Here is an 11,377-nt window from a genome sequence, read left to right on the forward strand (position 1 = left end):
TTTGGCTATTGCGGACATTGCTGCTATGAACATTGGGGTGCATATGGCCCTTCTTTTCACTACATCTGTGTCTTTGGGGTAAATACCCAGGAATATAATTGCTGGGTCATAGGGTAGCTCTATTTTTAAATTTTTGAGGAACCTCCACACTGCTTTCCAAAGTGGCTGTACCAACTTGCATTCCCACCAACAGTGTAAGAGGGTTCCCCTTTCTCCACAACCTCTCCAACATTTGTTGTTTCTTTCCCTGTCCATTTTTGCCATTCTAACTGGTGTAAGGTGGTATCTCAGTGTGGTTTTGATTTGGATTTCCCTGATGGCTGATGATGATGAACATTTTTTCATGTGTCTGTTAGCCATTTGTATGTATGTCATCTTCAGAGACGTGTCTGTTCACCTACACAAAGATAAACTCACGGTGGATGAAAGACCTCAATGTGAGACAGGAATCCATCAAAATCCTAGAGGAAAACATAGGCAATAACCTCTTTGACATCGCCCACAACAACTTCTTTCAAGATACATCTCCAAAGGCAAGGGAAACAAAAGTGAAAATGAACTTTTGGGACTTAGTCAAGATAAAAAGCTTCTGCACAGCAAAGGAAACAGTCAACAAAACAAAGAGGCACCCACAGAATGGGAGAAGATATTTGCAAATGACACTACAGATAAAGGGCTGGTATCCAAGATCTATAAAGAACTTCTCAAACTCAACACCCAAAAAACAAATAAGTCAAAAAATGGGCAGAAGACATGACATCTTCTGTTCGTTTTTGACCTGCATTGGACTGTTATTGGCATCTGTCCTGGCTGCTCGCTCTTGGAGCATCCCATTCCCCTGCATCCACATACATCCTACAGAGTTTCTGACACAGAAGTTTGCACACAGGGCCTCAGTAATGCGGATTCCCTCCTTTCCGTCCAAGTGTCTCCTGTGACCCCATTATCTTCATTCCGGACGGCTTTTGAGGCAGGGCTGCCCATCCAGTTTCCAGTCATTTCTTTGGAAGGTTTGAATAAGCTTTGGACTTCTTCCGAGAAATTTCTCATTCATGTATCTCTTTGGTTCCAGAAGCACTAAATTCTTGCCATCAGAATAACTATGTGCTTTGAACTGTGGTGGATGTATATTTTGAGTGGAAAAAGTATCATGAGGCAGGAGGTGAAGTAGCTTTCTAGTACAAACAAAATTTTTTAAAAAGTGACTATCAACCAAAAAAAAAAAAAGGAAGAGAAAGTAAGTGATTATCACTGCGATGAACCATTTTCTCGAACTCTTGGTCACAGTTATTGCTGGGGAATCGCTCCCAAAAAAATGTGTGAGTGGAGGGGAGAGCAGGTTGCTCACAAATAGTTTTTGCCTTGTAGATATTATATGTATCTGTGTGGTTCAGCCTCCCAGTGGATCCCACGCAACTGTGTTTAGGATGGCAGTATGAGCCACAGAATTGACCAATTCCAAAAGCCTAGTCTACACAATGAAAAATAACATGTTTTCCCAGGCCTAGAACCAGCTAACTTTTGTGGCCTAAGGTACATAGCCTAAAGACATGTATATTTTTAAAGAAATCACTCTAAAGAAATAATGTGCTGTAAAATGTTCCAGAGAACATCTGAGTTTGTTTATGGCAGAGAAATGAGCAGAGAACAGAGGGAAACTCTTGATGGCTGAATGGAACTCCCAGCTTCTGGATTCTTCCCAGATCTTCCAACTCTACAGCTTCAGGGGTTCTATTGGAGTACAAAAGGGTTGTCATGTTTCTAGGGTCTCAAAGAAGTTAGATGGAACACAGATTTCAGAAACACCATACTGCCTAACCAAGATTGGTTGTTCTTGATGCTGGTTGGACTTATTTTAGCATCTTCAGATTGGAGCACCTTTCTGGATTTCTTTTGGGGGGATTTTTTTTTTTTTTTACAGATTTTATTTATTTATTTGAGAGAGAAAGAAAGAGAGAGCATGAGAGGGGGGAGGGTCCGAGGGGGGAGGGTCAGAGGGAGAAGCAGACTCGCTGCTGAGCAGGGAGCCCGATGTGGGGCTCTATCACGGGACTCCAGGATCATGACCTGAGCCGAAGGCAGATGCTTAACCGACTGAGCCACCCAAGCACCCCTGGGGGGATTTTTGCCCTTAGAAGGACCAAAGGGCTACATCAGAAATAGACATTCTAGACTCAGCCTAAACCCTATATGTGTATGACAGGAGCTTTAGGGGGCAGAGCAGAGAACACCAATGGCCTTGGGTTTCTGACTGTGTCTTAAAAGCACCAGTTCTGTGCTTATGATGAAGGCTTGCCTAGGCTTCCCCACATCAGTCTTGGGCTGAGGAATGCTTCCATGTCTGTGAGATAAAACTGTATGGCCAAGTGGGAAGCAGTGGAGATTTCCCATCTGGTGATGATAATTAGAAATTACCCGTACCCAGATCTTGATGATCAATTTAGGCCTTCAATAATAATTGGGTTTTTTTTTTCCAAGTCTTACTGGGATTTTTGACTAGCCAGATTTGGAGATAAACATTTAAGAATTCTTATACTATGCCCCCTATTTCCCTCTGGTCTTAATTGGAATGGGATATTACTGTTTGACTTGAGTTTGGGCCTATCTAGCAACCAATTTTGAGGGGTATGTAATATATATCCAGGCCATTTGGTACCCAGACCTTGGTGTCCCCACACTTTAGAGATTTGCTCTTAAACCTTATACCTCTGTCAATGACACTTCCTTGAGTAGAGGCTTTCACTGTAAGTCCATTTTGATTATGGCTGCTCTTTGGGGAGTTTCAGGTGCTGTCTGATTCTAAGAAGGGACGATTTCTGATCCTTAGTTGAGAAATCACCTGGGAATAAGTGGTGTTTAGCATAACTGTTGGGTTGAACCATATGGAAACACCTATTTTGTAGGTCAAAAGTAGTCAAATATCAGCAATTCTGTATGTTTGCATGGAAAAGAGTATAAGTTTCTTGAGGTCAGAAGGTATCTTGTTCATTTCTGTTTGTACCCTTCCCTCACAGCATCTTAGCCAGTGTCTGATAAAATTATTGGAGAAATGAGTGAGTGAATGAATGAATGAATGAATGAATTTGGTCCCTGTTGGAATTGCTTTTGTCTAACTCAGGATCTGGATGTATCCCTCTATGCTGCATCCATGTCCTTAAAATCAGGTGACCCTTCATGACACCTGAACCATGTTCTGGAAATGGCAAGCTGTCCTATTTAGTTCAAGCCCGTGGTGTGTGCTGCTGACTGGGGGAGAAGCGAGTGAGGGACTGAGATTATGAAGGGCTTTGAGAGCCATGTCCAGGAGTCTAGACCTTATTCCTTAGCCAACTGGGAGTTGTCATTGCATTTCAAAGCAGAGGAATTAGCTGAACACATCTATTTTAAAAGGAAGTGCTTTTCTTAACTTGATGGACAGAATGCTAATATTGAAAAGAGAGATGTATTTACCTCTAAGAAAGGGATAATTCATGTGCATTCAATCCCATAGAATCTTTCACATAACACAATATAAGCTTGATTACACATGATTAATCATTGCAGATTGCCTGAGTGCTGGATTTCTTGGCTGGGATGTATTTGTAGATGTATATAAAAGGTTTATCCAGGTTGCACATCCGTGTGTCAGCTGGAGAGTGGGTAGCTGTTGTAGTTAAATGTCATGACGATTAAGATGGTTGGTGGTGTTTCAGAGACACCACCTGGGGCTGCTGGAAAATGGACAAGCATGGTGGACGACTGAGAGATTCACTCTGGCCCTCACTCTGCCCCCTCCACAGCCTTCTCCTGCTTCCCAGGAGTGTCTGACCCATTGTCACAGCATTGTCAGGATGTGAGGTAGACTTCTGGCAGGACTATCAGTCAGATTTCTTTGGGTGTAATAAGTTGCCCCTTCCTCTGGTCGTTTGATTTCATATGCTAAGTCCTTTGGGAGAAGACTGACCTGTGAGCCTGACATGACCTGTTTGAACTTCTGGGCAGGGCAGGTGCTTGACAAAGGCACGAATAAGAGGAAGTTTCTCTCCTTTGCTGCCCACTGTTCTGGCTACCAACCCCTTCATCCCCCATGGTTACCTCTAAGCCTTTGGGTGTGCCATGCCCCTTGGGGGCGGGGAGAAAGATCCCTTTGTTAGTCAGTCATACCAAATAAAGATTTCTGACTCACCTGTAGAGCTTCTAGAAGTTTTCCCCGTCTCATGTCAGTCCAGCCATCTGTGACAATGATTAAACACTCGCTTTAGCTGGTGGTGTACTTGTTAGGTGTTGACGGAGTGCTCAGTGCCCGGATTCTGAATGTTGGAGCTAGAATTACCCAATCATCGGCAATCCAGGACTGCCCTTTATCCTTAGAGAGGGGCATAGGGTCGCCCAGAGTGAAGTGTCCTTCCCAGTGTCACTCATTCTTGACTTCAGTCTACAACTCTGTTGGGCCATGCTTTCCTCCTTCTGTTCATCAGGCAACAGCTTTCCTGAGCCCTTCAAAGTATAAACCAGATTGTATCATCCCTCTGTTAAAAATCCTTGAATGGCTTCTCAACCTACCTAGAAGTAAGTCTGTGGTCCCTACCTGCGACCCGGTCTTCTTCTGCCTCATCTCCCTCTGCCCTCTCCAGCTCACTCTGTCACGGCCATGGGGCTTCCTTGGTGACTGGGGACACACCCAAGTCCTGCCTCAACTGTGCCTGTCTTTGATAGTTCTATGGTTTTTCTTCATTCATTGTGCGGGGGGCCCACCTCCCCCTGGGCCCCCTCATTTTGATATAGTCCATATTTATTTCTCTGCCTTTTCATTTCTCCGCCCAGTCGAATATAAGCTCCATGAATGCAAGCACTTTCTTTCTTCCTTGCCGTTGTGTTTCTAGCACCTGCAACAGTGCCCGGTGCATACAAAGAACTCACTAAACATTTTTGAGCCCATGAATGACTGGATTTGCTGTAATAATACAGAAGCCATAGATTCAGTTTTTTTAAGTTTAGTTTGTCTAGTACTTTTGGAGGAAGCATTTTGTGCTTTACAATATTTTATGTGTCTCTGTTCATAGGGAACTTCCGAGTTCCACAGGGAACGCTAGAGGTCTGTGAGGATTCCATGTAATTGTTCATGCACCTGGAAAGCAGGTGACCTTCAGTCAGAGGGTTTCAATGGCATATTACAAGAATCTGGACTTGCAAAATCTCACACATAGCATGCTCTTCCCCACTTCTGTGTAACACTCAGCCATTTCGCTTGCATTACCTGGTGAGCCCCTGAAGGCAACCGAGTGGGCTTCACCTGGAAGTCAGCATGGGCTGTGGGGATGGAGAGAAGGCGGAGCTTGTGGTGGAAGGAGGTGATGGAGGAAGCCTTCCTGGGAATAGAGAAGGAGACAGAGGGGTTCCTGATGGGTGCCAGGCATGCTCAGCCCACCGAGCAGGAATAACCATATTGGACAATGGGGGCGGCAGATTGGGGGTGTTGAGTGCAAGCAGGAGAGAAGATGAGCCTCTCAACTGTCTCACACCCATCCCACAATGTTTGGGAAAGGCAGAGGCCTGATGCATTTTAGAAGGTTCTTCCGCCACTTGCGGGGGGAGCCGGGGGGGTCTGGGTGATCAAGTCTTGGGATGGACCAAGCTTGGCGGCATTTATATCTCAAGGAAGACATAGAAAAGGAGAGTGTGTACAGGCACATTGGGTGGGACAAGACACGTCTGCCACGGAGGGGGTGGCCTGGGCCTCTGACCACCCAGGGATCAGTCACCTGGCACCCTGGTCACCCTGTGGGCAGCAAATAGAAGCTGAGGTGTAGGGCACAGAAATAAAGGAGAGGAGACACACTGGTTTCAATATGAAAGCATGAAAGATAGAAAAGAATGCCAATGTGAACTGCACGTGTCCAGGCCTTGGAAACCAGGAGAACTCCTTTTGAAAGAATGCCTTCCTTTGTAGATCATATATATTTTTTAAGTAGATGGAAAGATTGAGTGCTATAAACTCTTGTTTAAAGAGCCAAGACATGAAGCCATTGCTAAATTATAAACGAGCCTCTGGTCTGAGAGTCCGGCACTGCGCTGTCAGTCACAGGGGGCCGTCTGAGCTCACCGCCTCCTTTGTCCTCTGTCCCCTGGGTGGACAAGTGTCAGCTTCGCTTCATGCCATGCATTCATTCAGTTGGCATTACCAGGTTTCAGGCACTGTGTGCTCCATCCTAGAGGGAGAGATTTGAATAAGACTTGTATCCAACCCACGAAGCCCCCAGAGTCGAGCAAAGAAACAGGCAGGTGGACAGGCTTTCGCTTTCGAATGGGGGAGAGAGACACACACAGCAATAGCAGAGTGGGGCAAGAAGAGATGTTCTTCCAAGGGTCCTGGCACACCACGGAATTGTTCAGGCCTGGAATGTTCGATGTGCAATAATGACTTCGCTTTAGCTTTGTATTTTCTTTAATTACACAAATAACACATGAATATGTTTGCATCATAAAAGACTCACTCTATACAAAAATATGTGGAATAAAAAGCAAAAGTTCCCTTCATGCAGTCCTACTAACCAAACCACGACTCCTCAGAAATAACCATGTTACTCATTTGGTCTGTGATCTTTCAGACCTTTCTCTACTCACTTAGAGCATATAATGTACATCCAGACACCTGTGGGTTCCTTGTGGGAGAGAAGGTGTTTATATTTACATGGGATCCTTCCTTCCTTCCACATCATTTGATAACTTGCTTTTTTTACTTACTCTGTCTTCAGTTTCCAGGTCTCTCCATATCTATCTTAAACTGTTGCATTAACATCCTGTGGGGTGACGGGGCCCTGTTTAGCTGACCCTGCCCGACTTCGTGTTGGCCTGCTGACTTCCCTGAGCACCATTTGTGCCCATCTTGTCCCCTAGGCTGCCTGCACTGGGCATGCCCTGGGGACGGGCTTTACCGGGCTTCCTATAATTATGAGGAGCATGTTCCCCTCGCATTAATGCCCAGCCCCATTTGCCACACCGTGAAGGGCTCAACCATTTCATTTTAAAAATTCCACTTCCAGGAGCAGGAAGGCAGCCCAGCCTTGTGGAAGAGAGCTGGGCACCTCCCAGTGAGCGGATGGGGCACACCCAGAGTGAAGCTCCTCCTTGAGATTTAAGTTCCAAGGACATGCTCTTGGGTTCTAAGATTTCCCTAGAAATCAGCCTCTCTCCACCTTGCTCTATCTGCAGGGTACTGCACAGAAGCATCGGTAGGATTTCATAGAAGCAGTGAGTAAGGGATTGAGTTGAATGTTACTCTTGGGGTCCTCCCTTCTCTCTCCCACCTCCTCCGGAGCTCTTATGCCCAGACTATTGTGCAGTTGAGGGAAGCCCCCCACCTGCCCCCCAAGGTTTCTTGCCATTTCTGACCACCCGAGGGGACTGTTGTTATAGAACATGATCTCGGGATCAGCGCAGTGCTGGGAAGACTTGACCTGGTGTCCAGGCGACACACCTGTTTTACTGCGAATGCAAAGTGCTGCAAGTAAAAGTGAGTGTCGGGAGGCGCCTGGCTGGCTCGGTCAGAAGAGCATGCAACTCTTGATCTTGGGGTGGTGAGTTCAAGCCCCACTTAAATTCAAAAACCTAAAAAAAAAAAAAAAGTGAGTGTCAGTCAGTAAGGAAGCATATGTGCCCCTTCTGGGCAGTTCCAAAGGGAGAATCAGTCCAGCTGAGCCAGAAAGAAAACACCAGCCTCTTAAATGTGCTCTGGGCAGGGACGAAGACAGGCGGGCCCACGTTTTGCCATTTCCCCTGTGTACGTGGTGGCAGGATGATCACAATGAACTGGGAAGGGCAAGAAAAACTGGAATGCTGTTGGATGGGGGAGTCTGCAGCTGCGAGATGTTTTTGCCAGATGCAAGCGTGTTGGTCAAGGTCAGGGCCTGCAGTTCACCAGTGTGGTCGGGGCAGCGGACCACCCAGGCAGCGGGGCAGCTGAGCTCCCTGCTCACGTGGGCTGCAGCCGCCCTGCACTCAGGTGTCCGGTCAGACGTCTGGGGGTGGGGACGGGTCAGGAAGCCCAGGGCTCCCGCATCTGCCTTCCTGCAGCGCAAACCTGCCTTCCCTTCTGTGGGCTGAGTGGTTGCCCAGAATTTGGTTCGGTCTGTTTCTGGCAGTGGCTTCAATTTAGAGAGAAATCGTAGAAGCCTATTAATCTGAAGACAGATGAGGGAGTCTGTGCTGGTTCTTCCTCTGCCTCTGTTCTGGAGGGAGGCCAGAGACATGATACTCAACCTCGGAATCCAACTGGAACTGGTAGGAAATTGATTTGCCTTTTAAATCCGCTCACTTCATGCTTCGTGCAGTGAATGATTTGAAGCTGGGCTTCAGGAGGCAGAAGCGCGATCTGCTCGTGGCAATTTCTTCAGCCCACTGGGCATCCGAGGAGTGTCGTGCTGCTCTCAAGCCATCCTGGGTGCTAGACGCACTTCCCAGGGGGTGCCTGCTTGTGTCAGTGAGTGGTCTCCGTAGAAACAGCGAGTAACTGATGGTCCATTTCTGGGGATGGCATTCCCTACCCCTGAGGGCAACTGTGAGTTGGTCTGAGGGCCTCCGGTTTTCAAACCTTTCTCTGTCTCAGCAGTTCCTGAACTTCATGGCAACATGGGAATGGGGGGCTGGTGATGAAGCATCGGGGAGACTTGGTGGGGGCTCTGTGGCAATTTTGGAGGTAGATTTTTATCAAATGGGGGCAGGAATGGCAAGTGATGGCTTAAAATGGTCAGAGGGAGCAATGGCCCTCTTTCATTCTCTCTGCCTACATGCGTACACAAATCTACACGTATGTACATGTATGTATCTCCATATGGACACATAATAGACAGGGAAGGAAAGGTGCCTCCTTACCTGCTACAGTCCCTCATTTTTGCAGCTGGTCATTGATACTAGAACTCCTGTGTCTCACTGCGCATCACGCTTTACCTTCACCCTCGGCCTGGTGGTACTTGGTGCTTTGTCTGTTGGGGTTATCTCAAAACTACATTCCTGAAAGGTCTGAACTCTCAGTGGTCCTGCCATTTTTAGTTGCCGTGGTTTTCCATTAACTTTTATTGTTGGATCTGAAATTACCCCCGGGGAAGAAGGGAGTGAACCACCCAGCCCTAGGAAGCTATAGGAAGATTATGGGGTCGTACCTTGAAGTGAGTGATCTTTACCTTAAAGTGGGCCAGCCAGCATGGCTGTGTGCGGTGAGTTGGATTTAACCAGATTTGGATTTTGCGTGGTAAGTATGAAGGAAGAAGGGGGTGAGGGAGCTGGGGATACATGCTCATGTATATCCTGACGCGCCATGGGGCCCACGCTGGCTGAGGAGGGAAGAGTGGTCATGATCAGGGAATGGAATGCAGAAAGGTGGTGAGACCCCTGGACTCCAAGTCAAGGGAAGTGACGTGACTTGTGTTACTCCACAAATCTGTGCACCCCATGTAAGTCAGTTCTAATAATTTGGAGCCTATATGAATTTCTTAGAAAGGCAAATTTCATTTAAACAAGAGATGATTTGATGCCTAAAAACATGGGACTCAGTATCACGGAAGGTAGATTGTCATAGTTGATGGTGGCATCCCGGGAACCCAGCTGCCTGGGGGCCCATCACAATTCAGCCACTTACTGGAGGAATTCTGGCAGGTTGTTAACCTCCCTGTGCCTCAGTTACCTCCTCTGTAAAATGGGAATAACAATAGTATCCTTTGTAGAGAGGTGGTGAGGATGAAGGGGGTAATAATATGTGAAGCACTTAGAGATGTGCTTATTAGCATGTAAGAACTCCTCAAGTATTGGCTATTACTCTTGCAATCTGTCTGATGGGGTGAGTTTACTCCCAATTCCATCCTGAAATAGGTGGAAGGTTCTGCTTCGATTTTTTTCTTTGTATACGTTTGTGTCTACCTGAGCAAGACAACAGTTTCTAGCCCCAAACTGGGCTAGCTGTAACACAACACGCAGTTCATATTTACGAATGCGGCCTTTCAGTGCCTTTTTCTCTTTCTTTTTGTTTGACACTCCATGTGTTCTGTAAATATTCCCTTTTCCCCTCCTTTAGTGTTCTCACCGAAGCTCTTAAGTGTCTGCAGGTTTTTCCTGAACTCGTTTGTGTTTTAAGGAGTCGAAATGTCCAGAAAATGGCCCCCTCCCCTTTCCCACAGCACCCTCTCACCTCACCCTTTCCAGGCACCTGGGGAAGGCAGCTGGCTCCCCTCAGTTTGACCACAGATGAAGAACCAGTTGTAGAGCTTCCCTGGGAGAGGGATCCCTTCAGAAGGTGACTGACTGGGCATGGCTCTGGTCGCGCTGCGGAGGGGGCTTCCCCTCTGCTCACCTTGTGGTTCGTCTCCACGCGACAGGCTCTTTGTCACGTGGAATTACAGAGGGGGTAGCTCCACTTCTGTTTTGATGGGTTTGAATCTCTCCACAGCCAAGACACGAATAGCTGTATTTGTGGGATGTTTGAGGAACTACACAGTGTTCCACAGCTGTTGTGGAAGAAAAGGCCCCACAGCTGTTGTGGGAAGCAGGACCGGAGAGGTGGGGGGCACCGGATCCTGAGCCTAGAACTACAGGCAGCTTTGAAGCATCTTATCTTGAGAGGTAAGATGAGCCGATTCTGCCCTTTACAAGGGGCCCTCTCACAGGGTGAGGTACATGGAGCCGAAGGTGCTGAGCTGGTGTGGAGGCAGGGAGCCCGGTTACAGAGTACTTCATGAACCTAATTGTGCAGTGATGGAAACAGCATTTTCTGTTTGTTGAGCACCTACCTGGTCCAGAGCACTTTGTATACAGTATTACCTCATCTAATCCTAAGAATAGCCAGAGCCCCAGCTATCACTGGCCCATTGTATAGAGGAACCATCTGTGCTCAGGGAAGTTACGAGATAGCACCATGTTCAGGGCTGAGACTTAAGCCAAAGGCGCCCCCACCTTCTCCCGGCACTACGTACGTCCTACCACGAGTACTCCCCAGTCTGCAGATAAGTTATGGAAATTGGACTCAGTCAGTGGCTGTGGGAGTGGAGAGGAGGAGGTAGGATGGACTTGGTAATGGATTGAGGTGGATGAGATGAGGGAAAAGGAGTCCAGGGTGACTCCCAGGGCTTGGGTTCATCTGACTGGTGGATAGTAACACAATTTATAAATATGGGCCACTGTAGGTAATGCAGGTTTGGTGGAAATGAGAATTTATAGAAGAGATGGAGAGACTAGTCAGGGCCTACACTCAAGGCACTTGCCAAGTAGAGCTGATGCAGTGATGACGGTGGTGGTAAGGGTAATATTATAGAGTAGTGATGGAGGTGGTGGTGATGGTGGAGGTGAAGGTGAAGGTGGTTTTGGAGGTGAAGGTATGGTGGTGATGGTGGTGATGGTGGTAGGGGTGATG

General features: G+C 47.2%; 1 protein-coding gene across 1 annotated transcript in view; it reads left to right on the forward strand.

Annotated features, from left to right (window-relative positions):
• SLC35F3 (solute carrier family 35 member F3) overlaps positions 1-11,377 on the forward strand; it is a 352,895-nt gene that overhangs the window by 132,583 nt on the left and 208,935 nt on the right. The gene's annotated exons all lie outside the window — the stretch shown is intronic.

The sequence above is a fragment of the Leptonychotes weddellii genome, chromosome 6 (assembly GCF_054177405.1).
Source record: "Leptonychotes weddellii isolate Sample4059 chromosome 6, ASM5417740v2, whole genome shotgun sequence".
In the NCBI taxonomy this organism is placed as follows: domain Eukaryota; kingdom Metazoa; phylum Chordata; class Mammalia; order Carnivora; family Phocidae; genus Leptonychotes; species Leptonychotes weddellii.